Consider the following 14,751-nt stretch of genomic DNA (forward strand, 5'->3'; position numbering starts at 1 on the left):
AAAATGCCAATGCAATAAAAACTACCTCAGCCTCTCCAGTCTCAATTGCATTGCAAGTGAAATAATAACAGTTGAGACATACTAATACCTCTTCTTATGTAAATTAAATATATTTGTTGAGATGCATTTTAATACATTATTTAATAATGTCACCTATTATATTTGCAAATCAGTCTTACTTGTTACCTGCAACCATTTGATGAAGGAAAGCCATCTGAAATTTGTCCTTCTTTAAAGAATAGTCACTTCTTCCCCAAAACAAAGAACATAAAGTTGCCACCAGAAATTGATATATATTGCACGTGTTGCTGAATCCTCCTATCCTTCATCTACTAGGATAGCTCTGTATATGTAAGTGTTTCATTTGAGGTTGCACGTATATTTCTTTGTGAGCTCAGAGGTTGTCCAATCTTTTGGACCAACTTCTCTAATGTGGATTAAAGACGTTCAGCACCTTCACAAAGCTATTGCTAGTTCCCTCATAGACAGTTCCAAAATGCTAGCAGGTACAAAGAGAATGAGAAGACAATAGTGTACAAAATATTTTATATACAGGGCCATTCCTATGGCCAAATATAGCTAGTTTAGAGCTTTCATGGATCTTAGAAAATACTCTGTAGAGTTGTAGAAATATGTTTGAAAGTATACATAGTATACACATATACACAGTATGCACATTATGTATATGTGCATACTTACTACTGACATAAAATATATTTGCTTTTTAGCAGCTGTGTCTCTGACTATCAATTCATAGCTTATTGTTTTGCATACTCACATAATTGCTGTATATCTTGGGGCAGGGGAATAGCAATTTCAGTCTCCTGCATAACTACATCTATACACATCTAAAGGTGACTGTCTGAAGTAATAGTGAATCCCACGATGATCACAGAACATAATAATACAAAGCAGCAATTCCTGTTCCTGTGATGACATCCCTTCTTTCTTTATGATGAAGCAAGTTAATTATATAGCTTTTTTTTTTTCTTTTTTTTTTTTTTTTTTCTTTTTCTTTTTTTTTTTCTCTGCATCCTTTAGAAATTGTATTAGCTTCAGGAGAAAGCTTGACAACATGACTGAAGTTGAGGTGATCAAAACCTTTGGGTTTTTTCTCTTACTGCTTTTAGATTAATTTTACTGAAGTTAGCACCATGTTGCATATTGGAAACACATGGGTGCAAATGCTCATATTTGGACTTAAGCTAAAAAGATATGAGTACAATCAAAAAATTAAGCTTCTGAATGTGATCGTTCACAAAACCAACTGATTTTATTTCCAACTTGTCACCCAGAAAAATTTATGTTGTATTTTAAAGAAATCAGGTTCTTCAAGTTTAAACATCATCATTCTAGAAAGTAATGGTAAGTTTTCAGAGAAAGGACTAACACAGAATTGCAGCATTTACTGGTGTCAAAGAAGTGATATTATCAGTTTATGTCTTGTCACAGTTTGTAGAACAATAAGAAAATTACTTGTTTATAATGTAGCCAAATAAATATTTATCTAACTTTTTGTCAGTTGAAATAGTCTTTCCAGGAATCTTCAGTAATTTGATTTACCATGTAATACTCTTCCTGAAAGCAAGTATGAAAGATGCTGAAGAAAGTATTAAAGACTTGAACAAATGTAGCATTTTTAGTGAATTGAACAAAACAGAACTTGTAAGTCATTTTCTGTTACTCCAATTTATTTCAAAAGCACAACATGAAGATTTGGAGTAAGAGATGCAAAACTCATGGATGTTGTAATGTTATTGCCTCAGAAAGTTCTTACTCAAAATAATCATGCTAGTCATGCTAGAATCTGCTAGTCATGAATAAAGAAACAGACTTCAAGGAGTATTACTTACTGTTTGACATAACTATACATCAAGTTCCTGAACACTGGAGAAATGTTGTCTACCCTGGTAATTAGTAACTGCATGACATTACAAGCAGTAATTTCCATCAGTTCAATTTCAGCCAAAGGAAACAAGAATTACGTTTCCAGATAAAAATTAAAACAGTACCAGTATGTCCTATGATATAAACAGAGCACGCTACAAGGCATGCTACAAGGAATGGAAGATGTTGCACTCATGTCTCAAAACTAATCCTGAACAAAATAAGCCCCTTACAGTTCTTAATTACAATCTCAGAGCCCAGTCTAACAGGACTGAAGTCAATTATGACAAACATCAATTTAACTGGGAGAAGTAACATGCCCAAGATATGCTTTAAAATATTTTTCATGCCCTAGTTCCACATAAACAATACCATTATATGATCATTAAGACTGTGTAAAATCAGTCCTCTTTGAGACATCAAGAAAGCTCAACAGGACAGAAGGCAGTGTACCTAAGTCAGTTATAAATATGCCAGAGGAATGGACCCCATTAAAGTGAAAATGTTGTTTCAGCACCTCAGGCTATCTGCTCCCTCAACATCTACATATAGAGGACACTCTCCATTTACCTCTCTTACTACACTTTGCATGCATAGCCCAGAACAAAAATGCTCACCATAGGAACTCTACCAGAGTACCTGTCTCAGCAATGACCCAGACTAAATCATGCCAGTTCTATCTGCTTGCTACATGGGAGAGGTAATGGGCTGTCCTTCATCTTAGGTCACCGTGCCTAAAACATCTTAATTGAAAAGCGCGTTGCATTCTTACTGTACAGTTAGGATTCAAGTAGACGAGATGATTTGACTCAATATGAATAGAATATAGCTTTACATACTAAGACAGCTTTTTAAGCTAAAACAGTAGGCCATTTTTAACTGCCAAATAAATTCCTTCTTTCTCCACTTACAATTTATTTCCCAGTCTTCCAGTTCCAAGATGTGAATCATCACCAGAGTCTGATTTCCAGGCTCTTTCACTGGTCAACTCAGAGTCACAGCCCACCCCTACTTCTAAGCAGAGCCACGGGCACTCTTTCTTCTCCCTAGCCCTTCGTTACTTCTGGAGAATGCATAGCTCTTACATACATCCTTGTCTTACCCTGGTTTCTGCTGTTCCTTCCCTGTAGCAATTCCATATGAACTGGCGGTGAGCTCTGAGAGGAAACAAGTGGATGTAACCATTTGCCTAAGAGGGTTCTTGAAGGAAACTTGCTAATTAATACACAAACTCCTACGAACATCCTCCACTGAACACTGAGAAAACCAAAATGATGGTCTGTATACAACTCTGTCCAATAACACAGGCAGGAAACTGAGATTAGCTACTTCACAGCAAAACATGCCACCTTGCTGACAACTCCAAGACACAAAAATCACGTAGGAGGGCCACGTATTTAGGACCAGCTGCTCCAGTTCATGATACACTGCCAGACAATCATCAGAAAGGTCAAGGACTTTAAAAGGTGTCACAGGAACTTATGCTACTTGGCTAGATGCCATAGGATAAAGTATACAAAAAAAAGGAGTAAATAGCATAGCCTGACGAGAATGAGGAAACTGCCTTTGAACCAGAAATTTGCAGCACTGCGTAAAGCCTACTGTGATGTCTTAACTCCAGAAAAGGGACTCTTCATGCCACGGGTGGAAGAATGCATGAGAAAAAAGACTGAGGCCACAGAATGGTGTTTTTCCTGTGTTTGATAAGCCTTCTCTTTCACGTAACATAAGAAATATCTGCAAAACAACATGAATGCAGGTAGCCACACAGTTTGCCCTATTTTATGTAGTTCAAAAAGATTTAAGTTAACAGATAATGACAGCTTTCCCAGCATGACCATTGCCTCCTCCCATTCATTTCCAGGAAAGTATGTCTTTAGTAGCCTATTGTGAAGAATAGTTCTGGTGGATGATATGTTCATACTCCAGGGATAGGCAACAGAAGCTACTGTCTAATAAAATGTGCCTAGGAAATGATACCGCTGTACACATCACATTTTTGCTACCTGAGAGCAGATGAATAGAGCGGCAGAATAGCTGGAAATGTCTGCTGCCTGGAAAGCACTAGCAAAGATAAAACTATTGGGGAACTGTCCTTGGCTCAAGCATGTTTCATAGGCTGGAAACAGATTGTATGCAGATCCTAGAAAGGGCACACAGATATATATAAAACAGAGGCTAGTACAAGAGATGGTAATTATATTCGTACCATATGTCTACTACCGCATGACGAAGGCACAGCTGGGGTTAATGGAGCTTTCTAATATTTATTCAGATCCTGCTACACGTCCATGCCATCCTCAAAATGTTGCCTGAAAAATCTTGTACAGCCAGACCTCAGTTTTCCAAGTCCCCAAGGAACTTGATTTGTTCCTCTTAATATTTACTAGCTTTTTTTTTAAATTTCCAAGTATCCTACAGGCTATGGATTGGTCAATGTGGACTGATAGGCAGTACAGTTAAATAAGCCAGTGGACCAAGGGCAATATTCATCAAAGACTTTGATGGAGGTGGCCAAAGGCATCACAGAACTGAGGGTGGGCCTGTCCCACAACTAAGCACTGCATAGCCTCAGTCTACTCAGTAATTCTTTTCAATTCAAGCCTCCCCCATGAGGCTAAGAAAGCTGGAGTAGGTGGCCTGCTGGTCCCCTGCCAAGCTTGTTTCCCCAGCTCCTCCAAATGACCAGACACAACTAAGGGGAAACATACTGGCTAAGTAAGTCTGGTTTCCTCTGTCCTATTCACCCACCGGCCCTTTCTGTCCCATACTTCTGACCTCAGTTGAGTTTCTCTTGTATCCTGTCCTCCCACCCTGGTTGTCCCCTGTGTGCTTCACATCTTCCCCCTCATGTCCCTGATAAATCTATTGCTGTTTCCTAGTCTATCCCATCTCTCCTAACACATACTTTCTGTGCCTCTGCTCCAACTGTCTGCTAACCCAAAGGCCTGGATGAGCATGAGGGAATAATGGCTTTTATACTGGTGGGCGAGCCTTGTTCCCAGTTTGGGAGCCTTGGTTCTGATCTTCCTGGGTGGGCTAGTCATGACCCTGTCTTGACAAGAATTAAGGACTTTCCACATGGGTTGGGCAATATTTAGGCACGCGGCATGAGGGAAATGAATCAAAACAGGGATGGGTGGAGGACAGAAGGCTAAGTTGGCAGGGGAGAATCATATGAATCTGAGAAAAGCAACTGAGAAGGCCAGAGAACTTTATAAATCTAATTCTGGATGGCTATCAGATGAGTAGGGCACCCTTGGAAGGTGGATTAAGGAAAAGAGGAAAAAGGAAAGTAGATAACATGGCTGGCAAGGCTTAGCCACTGACCTTCACCTAACTAGCTAAATGAGAGAATCCTAAAGTTAACTTCAAGAATCTTTGGCAGGAAAGCAAATTACTCACTCAGCTGCATTGAAAGTATATAATCTTATCGTTTACATAATTTCTGCAACCCAGCCTCTTCATTGCACTCTTCAAGGTTTCTGGAAATTTGGTGCTTGGAAGTGAATTGCAGTTTTCCAGGTTAAATAAATATTATAATCTCCCTCTCTCCACCAAGTTATAGACAATGATGAAAATAACTAATTGTGATTGCATCCATATTACATTCACCTGAGCAAGTACTGCCACTATGGCCCAGGAACTAATTTTAAACTTAGTATCAGTGAAAATAAAAATGTAAATGTTCCCTTTATAAGCATTTGCAACAGAAAATGGAATTTAAGCAAATTACAGCATGTATTTGACCAGGAGACACAAGTAATAACGTGTAAGTTACCTGACCTCTACTAGACAAATAAAAAAAAAAAAAAAACAAAAATATTTTTTTCAAACAGCAAGCCATACTACACTTTGTACCTATGATATGCTTTGTTACTGGCTTCAGTTTCAAATAACTGTATTTAAGATCACTTCACTTGTTAATGCATATTCAGTAACAAATTTTTTATTTGGCAAAATTCTTGCTATTATTTTTCTGTTAGCTATTCATTTTGAAACATGTTACTATCAAGCAGGAATTAATCCACTCTATACTAAAAACCTGATAGTTTTTCTATGGACTCTTAAGAGAACTGGATTAGACCCATGGAGAAGAAACAATCCCTCCTCACTCCATGATAAAAAGAACTGAATGTTTTGTTTCCTACAAACACTTCCCCTGATTATGCAGTACCCATTTACAACTTGTTAGTTCATTTTTTATTTCTCCATCCTCTCTAGAGCATGCTGTTCATCACAATTCAGGCACAGTTTCACAACTAGGATATTTCACAATCCACGTCCACGCTGCCACCAAAAGGGAAAGTTCTCTCTATTTCCTTGAGCCCTTGTCCCTTCCTTTGTGCCAGTACTAGGTTGCTGGGATCAGATAGATTGACTCTATTCAGCTGAAAACTACCAAAATTCATTAATTAGTTTTCAGGCAGATCAGCTCTCTGATCCAACCAATTACACAGCTGCATGAATGCTGGTGCCAGCAGAAGGCATTATAACCCATTGCCTGGAGCAGAAAAGTGGTGGGACAGTAGCAGAATAGACTTAAACTGGTTTACACCAATTGTGAAACTGCAGCCTCAAAATCACATGTAACATAACCGAACACGCTGATCACCATTTTCTTCAATAATGGAGACAGTAAATAAAACTGGAGCTAACACTGATCCAGGCAAAAGGGCACTTTGAATATTGCTCATATTCTGTCAATTAAATAGTTGTTAATGAGACAGGGCAAATCTCTAAGACTAGTTCTTAACATATAATTTTAAGAAGCACTATGTAACTTATTAAAATACATACTATTCTATATTCATCTTTATTTTGTAATCTTACTGAAAAGTGAACCTTTTAGATATATTTTTGCTCAGCTACTTTTTTTCTGCTTCAAGCAATAAATATTTATACCTTCTTATTAATATTTATCGAACAACAAATGCTGGGATTGCTCTTTCATCATACATTGAAAACGTTAAATAAATTTTATCCTCATCATCTGTCAAGCCAGTTCCCTTAAAAATTATCATTACCACTACTATATGCATACTTGCTATATCCTTTATAAAAAATTGGGATACATATTGTTTTGATCAGTCCAATATTCATTCATATATTCGTGAGCAGGCTTCATCTACTTCCTCACTGTCCGTATGTTTTGCTTTATTTGCTTCCATTCATTTTAGCCCTACTGAAAAACCCAGCAGGTAAACATAGATGTTGGATATATGAAATAAGACAAACAAATCAAATAATTTAATTGAGTGAGAAACAGGACAGTAATTTTCTAGAAATGTACTATTCATATCTCTTGAAACTATTTTGCTCCTAAAATATTTTTTTTTAAGTAGGTTCATATTCTTTTTTTCCCCTTTCTTTTCATGATAACCATACAGTGCTCAAGATAGAGCATTTCCAGGGATTCACTACTGGCAACTGCTCAGCTCAGCTCTGGACTGTCAACTTTAGCCCATCAATAATTTTAAATCAGCACCACAAAATGGTATTGCAGACCTCTGTAGAAAAATCAAAGTGAGTTTTCTCAAAGAATATTCAAGACTATTATCTGCTATTACATATTACTGAGGAGAAGTTTGTCCCATTACAGTGATGAGATTAAGAAATCACTACCTTCCTTCTCTTAAATATCACACTCCTAGCTATTCCAGCAAGATCCTTGACTTGCTTATCCCTCCCTTGGGCCCTCCAGACCACACTACCTTATACTTAAAAATGACAAAATTACTTGACAGTAACTGGCATACTTCTACTCTACACAATTCCAGTACAAGCCTCCAAACTTCCACTGATATCACCATACTGCAATCAGGTATTAAAAAACAAACAAAAAAACAAACAAACAAACAAACAAACAAACAAAAAAAACCAGCAGAAAAGAGGTATTCTGGCTGTAGTTTTTCCATTTCACCTTAAAATGCCAGAAGTCATTTGTCACTCTTACAGAGTTACCTCATACATGTTCAAAGTCCGCCAAGTCTTTTTCACTATTATTTCCATCAGCCTTTTGATGTGATGACTAATCTGCTGCAAAATTACATGATGTAACACAATGGTTAAAAATAGTAAGGAATATCTTTGCTTTCTTTTATTGCCAGTCACTACTAGAGTTCTTCATGCCCTCACATAACTTTGTGTTCCTCACACCTTACAAAAGAAAATTTTATGTTGTTCAGTAAGACCAATTTGTTTGCTCACACCATACAGTATAAATATGCATGCATATGTATAATTATACACAACAAGACATTAAAAGAATATTAAGGCTACAACCTTAATTACTGAAAAGTTAGCAAATACTGGAATTAGGGTTGTTTGGTGCAACCCTACCTAAAATGTTAGAGCAACAGAGGCCTTACAAAAATCTCTGAAGAAATGAATAATTCTGCCTTTGGATGAGGATTTAAAATGTCTGCAGTAAGTAGGGCTTCAGGCCATGCATGATAAGGGTAAAGCAATATATTTAATAGCTGCTCATTAAGTGCATCCTGCATGAGGTAGGAATTCTGTGGAAAAATAGTGTAATCTCATAATTAAATGTAAACATATGAGGGACCAACTTTACTCCATCAAAAAAAGCTCCCAGGCTCTTTCTCCTTCTTTTTCTCCACCTATAATCACAGTTCTTTTATCCTCACTGTCCATCCCTCTCTTCTCTTGTCCCAGTTCATTCCTTGTATTTATATATGCTTATTTATATATGTTTACCTGCGCCCCCCCCCTCGCCCCGCCTATGTCCCCAAAAGGCAACTCCTCTTCCATGTTTCCTGGGTTCTGCATGGAAGTAAGAAGGAGCACATGCAACAGCTTCCCTGACCTGCTCCAGTGATTGGACCTAGATCCGCTTCAGCTTAAAACACTGCAGGGATGTTTATGTACAAAGCAAGAGTTGTATTTAAGGTTACTGTCTAAAGAACAAAAAAGAAAGTATCATTTTCTTATAGCTTGTACTGAGCAACTTTTGGAACATGCAGTACTATGAGCTTGCTTACAACAGCAGAAGTCATGCCTTAGTATGTGTTTGCCTGCTCTGAGCACTGTCAGATAAAATGTGTGTGGTCATGTAATTAAACATGGTGCATACACAGAAGCTCTAATCCATCTGCACAGGTCATGTTAACATATTAATTCCTATTACATGATTGCTGAACTTGACAACATCCACAGTGTTATTTAAATATAGCTCACATGCGTGTCTATGTCGGCATGTGATTTCTCTTATCATAAAATTGAATTCAAACAACAAACAAACAAATAAATAAATACTTAAAAGTATTTAAAATAAAGCAAACTCATAGTAATGTGGCTTGACTGTATGACAGAAGAGAAAGACCTGATCTCTGCTTGACTAAAGGAGGAGGATAAAAAGAAAGAAAAGGAGGGCTGATAGTGGTAGTGCAGAGGTTCACAGGAAATCCCCAAACAAGCTATCATAGAACTAATAATGAACAGAAACCACTGGAATCAAATGGGCATGTGATATAGTTTTCCTTATTTCTGTCTACAAGAAGGTAGATAGCAATGTCCTACAAATGCTGAAGTACAGAGATATTAGGTATTGAAATCATGCAGAAAGAAAACTGATGGGTCTAAGGAAAAAAGAGGTGAAAGCATAATGTACTGGCCGTACTACCTAACAGCTTTCATGTTCTAAAATTCCATTTCTTATTCCTAAAGATTCCATTATCATTAGACCAAATAACTTCATTTTTGTAAAGCAAACATAAGCACCATCCTATTAATATCCTGAATACCTTGTGGCTAAGAATGAGAAATTTTAGATGTGGACAAGAGCTGACTTAGAGTGAATGCTGCTGACAATTGTTTTACTTCATGATATTTGTTGACTCTGTAGCTAGGCGGTAAACAGTTCCTTTCCTGTGAAATTCTGAAATCTCAAAAATATTTCTGCTCCATGTTACAATTAACCTCAGAAGTTTCAAAGTTTTTCCATAAAATTAGAGCAAGGAAGAGAGACTCAGTAATACTAAAGAAGCATCACCGTCTGCCTTTATTTTAGCGTCAGAGCAGGGATTTAAAACTTGGCCTTCTGCAATGCAGTCACAGTGCCCCATTCATTTTTCATTCATTTTTTCTCTCTTCCTCATTCCCAGTAAAAGTATTAATGAATTAGCATTTCCAGCCAAGATCATCATCATCACTGTATCATTTCCTACAGTTTTCATGGAAACAAAAAGTAAAAATAGCCAGAAATTTTGCTTGTTCTTCCTATACCAAGCAAAAAACAGTATGTCAAAAAGCAGCATGTCCAAAACCTTAATAGTTTGCTTGACAAAAATACAATTTTTTAAGCAACTTGATAATAGTCACCTCATCAGTTCTAAGATGCAAGTAGAAAGTATAAGGATGCAAACCATGCTGTTGAACAAGATATTCAAATAAATCAACATGCTATTAGCAACTATTTCAAATATTTTATATCAAATTGGAAGTGAAGAAATCAGACTAACATTATCAGCCAAAAAATTTTACCAATCTTATGAATTTAAATTATTTAAGCCAGTTTCAACATTTGAAGAATTTTCCTACTCTCAGGGGAGGTATTAAGCATATATGCCCGTAATTCTCTGATTGCTGCTGCTGTTAGTCATCAGTCTGGCTTTAATTCCATCCAACTAAGATTTCGCTTAAAATCAAAATTATTTTATTCACTACAAATATCTCAAAATCAAACAGAAAAGAAACAATCTTATTAATTGCAGACAAACTAAAACAATGCATTTCCTTTAGGAGAAAGGGAGGCACCTGATTATCCAAATTATCACAACAGCAAACCGAGCTAATTTGCCTAGTAGCAAAGAGCACATAGCTTTTATTACAGCTTCCTGAAACATTTGCAAACTACGCTGAGCTGACTGAAACTGGTGTCTAGAGAGCAAAGAATATGACACAACAGGGAAAAGGGAATAGTCCAAGCAGAAGGAGATAATAATAAACATTTGAATGCAATTTATAGAAGTATACAGTTCAGTACAGTTTATAGAATCATCTAGGTTGGAAAAGACCTTCAAGATTATCAAGTCCAACCATTGACCTGACTTACTGAGCTCCGTCACTAAACCACGTCCCTTAGTGTCATGTTCACGTCTCCTAAATACCTCTGGGGGGATGGTGATTCCACCACTTCCCTGGGCAGCCTGTTCCAATGTTTGATCACCCTCGCTGTGAAAAAATTCTTCCTAATGAAGAATTAGGACCATCAATCTATGCTGTTCAGATTCCTCTGCAAAACCTTCCTACCCTCAAGCAGATCAACAGTCCTGCCTAACCTGCTGTTGGCCACGAAATTACTGAGGGTGCACTTGATCCCCTCATCCAGATCACTGATAAGGATCATTTACATTTGGTGTGAGGAAAAACCCAGGCTCATACTGTGGCAAAGAGTTTGGTTATCTCCATTTCCCATCCTTCATACATTTTGGAGCTACTGTAATGCTGCACTGTTCCCAAAAGAAACGATGATGAGAAGCTTAATGACCTTTATTTTATGTCAAGACTCAGATACACATTGAAAGTTTCGGCTGATTTTCTTTTTCCAGAAAAAAAAAAAAAAAAAAAAAAAAAAACACAAAACTTTTCTTCTCCTAAAAACTCCTATTCTATGGATAAATCTGGAAATGTCTGCACTGTTAGTCAAATGGTCTCTAGGAGTCTTCTAAACACATATGCCATTACACACTTTGATTTTATGATTTTAACCCCATTTCTGTAAAAGAACCAATAAAAAGGCTAAATTATACAGTTCTTGTGTTAAAAAACTCTTACAGCTGTTTCACTGAGAGGGTCTTCAGCCTTCTTTCTTTAAATAAAGGAATTAAAATCTGGCAGGATGCTTTTCACTGTCACTATGCAGTCTCACCCTGTTTGAACAAGCTATAAACTTCTGACAAACATCAAGAGTTTGCACATGGTCAATGAAAGCCTGATAGTGGGTATCAAGAAACATCCTTTATGGAATCTGCCTTCCCATTTTGTCTTCTAGAACTGAAGAGAGCTTTTTCTTGCAACAGGTCCTCATAGCTGCCAGAAACAATTATGGCACTGGGCACTGAGCACTGGAACAGAAAAGAGGTGAACAGTCTTCCTGTGTTCTCAATGTTCCTCTTGTTACGCACACAACTCAGAAAAAGAATCACTTGGGTTGGAAGACACAGTGCTCATAAGAAAATGAGTGAAAAGAGAATCAGTGTGGATGGGAGGGTTTGACAGCAGACAAAGGACTACCAGAAAAGATTGCTTTAAGATATGCCAATGGACAAGAGCAGAAGGGGCAAAATAGTGGGAAAAGTGTGCAGAAAACTAATTAGTACAAATACTTCCCACAAGAACCTGAAAGAGGACACACAGATCTCAATTTTCAACATCCCTCTGCTGTAGGTATATGGTTGGGAAAGTCACTGCTAAATTGCATGCATCTTCTCTATGCTGTGGCCAACCCACAAAAGACATTACAGCTTATGGCTGGTACCAGATACTCCATTTGAAGACATGCAAGAATCTGTGCTACAGGTCTGTAAAATCTCTGTTAATACCAATGTAGCAATCCATATAGTTCCACCTGATGACAATTCTGTTTTTCAGGAAGGTCTTACTTAGTTTACTTTATCCTACCTTGTAAAACAGGATGGTACATTAAAATCTGTACGCATGTACAACACATGCTGCCGTCTTACTCAAAATTTAGAACGTATCAGTATTAAGCTCACCTGTGCAACCTTTAATTCCTGTATGCATAATGACTTCTCTTTTACATTAATATATTCTGTCCTGGATCATTCAACAGTCAGGAAAAACACTGTTCGTGGAATGACTAAGACTTAATCTTTGAATAAGGATATTTTTGTTAGACGTTGGCCTCATTTGCTCCAGAAGGCAGATGGTGCCCTGGAAGGACCAGGCAAAATCAAAGATCAGTCCTGTCATCTGAATGTGAATTTAAAAGTCTGTTCAGCTGAACAGGAGGTGATCCAGGGGGAAGGAGCAGCACTATGGATAATGAGGGAGTAGAGTGTGTCAAGAGAAAGACAAGAGAAGAGAAAGCAAGGTCTTACTAATGCAATGGAAGGCTGCTTTATTGGAACTGTGTTCTGCCTCTGAACTCTGCCAGAAGACGTGAGTTCTTACAACAGCAGCAGAAGTCAACAAGAGCTTTGTTTTTCACACTTCAAGCTCTATAAGCAGCTCCAAACCATATAAGCAATCAGGCCTAAAGTCTCCTAAATTCTAAGCAGTGGACATTCTTGACAAAGAGGATCTTTCAGTGTTTCAAGTACATGCATATTTCTGCAGGGACACAGACAGCAGCTCATTTCACAAAATAAATTATTTTTTGTTTGCAGAGAACTCATTTAATATAGTAATAATCACGTAGAAAATCCCACATGGAAATTAGCTACTCAAAGCAGGGTTTGGCTAGAGGTCACAAACAAAGCAAAAGGGGAAAACATTAATTATGCAACCAAGAAGTTATGCTGTGTTGTCAACTCAATTGAGGTATATTTAACTGGAGCAACACAGTACCATATACGGACAGACAAGCTTGCTCTGAATGATATGCACTGCTTCCTTTGGGCCAAAACACCCTACTGCTCAGCAGCTATGAAGATTAAAGATTCCTGAATTAATTAAAGCAAACTTATTGTCCAGAATTCATTGATATTGCTGCAAACAACAGGTGTATGCTAGAAACTAGGATGTAGGGAATACAAAAGGAGTAAGACATCCCCAGCTCCCATGTGCATTAATGGGACCATCAGTTCTGAAGTAGCCAGGAGTATAGGGTTCTCAAATACTATTCCCTTTTTGCACATTTAGTTTGGAAGCAGATGAACCCTTAACTCTTTAGTCTAAACTATAAGATGATGCATCAGAACCCAGAACTGCACCATGTTTTACTTCCAACTTGAATAACTTTGGAGATACAGTATAGATTACAATTTTCACTTTCTCTTTTGGAGAGCTCATGAGATCCTTGTAACTCCTTGAACGCAGAGCACAACCAGCAACTGATTCAGTAACGCATGTCACTGGGACAGGAGTGAATTCTGCTTATTGCAGAAAGTTCTGAACTCACAGAATGTTAAACCTACGAAGCACTGTCTTCATGTCTGAGGATCGGATCATTAAGGTCCAGCCTGCACAGAAGTTGCTTACATGGGTCTTGGCTCAACAGAGGGACCACAAACGTTGTGTACTATGGAACCACTCAACATGATCTGAAGAGAATATTTCCTTCAGTGCAGCTGCAAAATACCATAAATAGGCATTCCCTCTGCTTCATTACAAAGAACAAAATCTCAGACTTGGCTCGGTAGAACATCTGCTTCACTTGGGGGAGAGAATCCCCTTCATTTCTTTCCTACCACCATGAACATGTAATAGAAGTAATATAAAGCAAAAATAAACCAATGCATAATTTAAAGGAGAAGTCTACATTGCACTCATCTTTTCTGTCCTTACTTGTATCTGTAAAAAATCTGACAGCTCCATGATGGAGGATTTTCCCTCCCCATATACTCACAAAGAAAATTTAATGCACAGTAAGGAAGGGGACAGAACAGCATGAAAAAGCAAAGAGCTGCTGTAACCATTCCCTGTCCTACCTGATCCAAGCTAAGGGAGTTGTTTTTTTTTCCCTATCAAGTGGCTATTGCTTTGAACAGATTCACAGGTCATGAAAATTGTTTAGCTATATACATTATATAGTAATAAGTGATACACATGCATGGTTCGATCAGATCCTGAGACGGCTTATACTTACTGTGTCTGGTAAGACTGGAGGATGAGTGTCTGTAACTATCCAAAGTACAGTACTGCCTGTTCTTTTTCCCT

At 37.7% G+C, this 14,751-nt stretch overlaps 1 protein-coding gene across 2 annotated transcripts in view; it reads right to left on the reverse strand.

Annotated features, from left to right (window-relative positions):
• The window catches only part of LOC311435906 (uncharacterized protein), a 168,480-nt gene that overhangs the window by 137,585 nt on the left and 16,144 nt on the right, over positions 1-14,751 (reverse strand). The window lies entirely within an intron of this gene.

This window comes from Aythya ferina (genome assembly GCF_964211825.1).
Source record: "Aythya ferina genome assembly, chromosome: 4".
Classification (NCBI taxonomy): domain Eukaryota; kingdom Metazoa; phylum Chordata; class Aves; order Anseriformes; family Anatidae; genus Aythya; species Aythya ferina.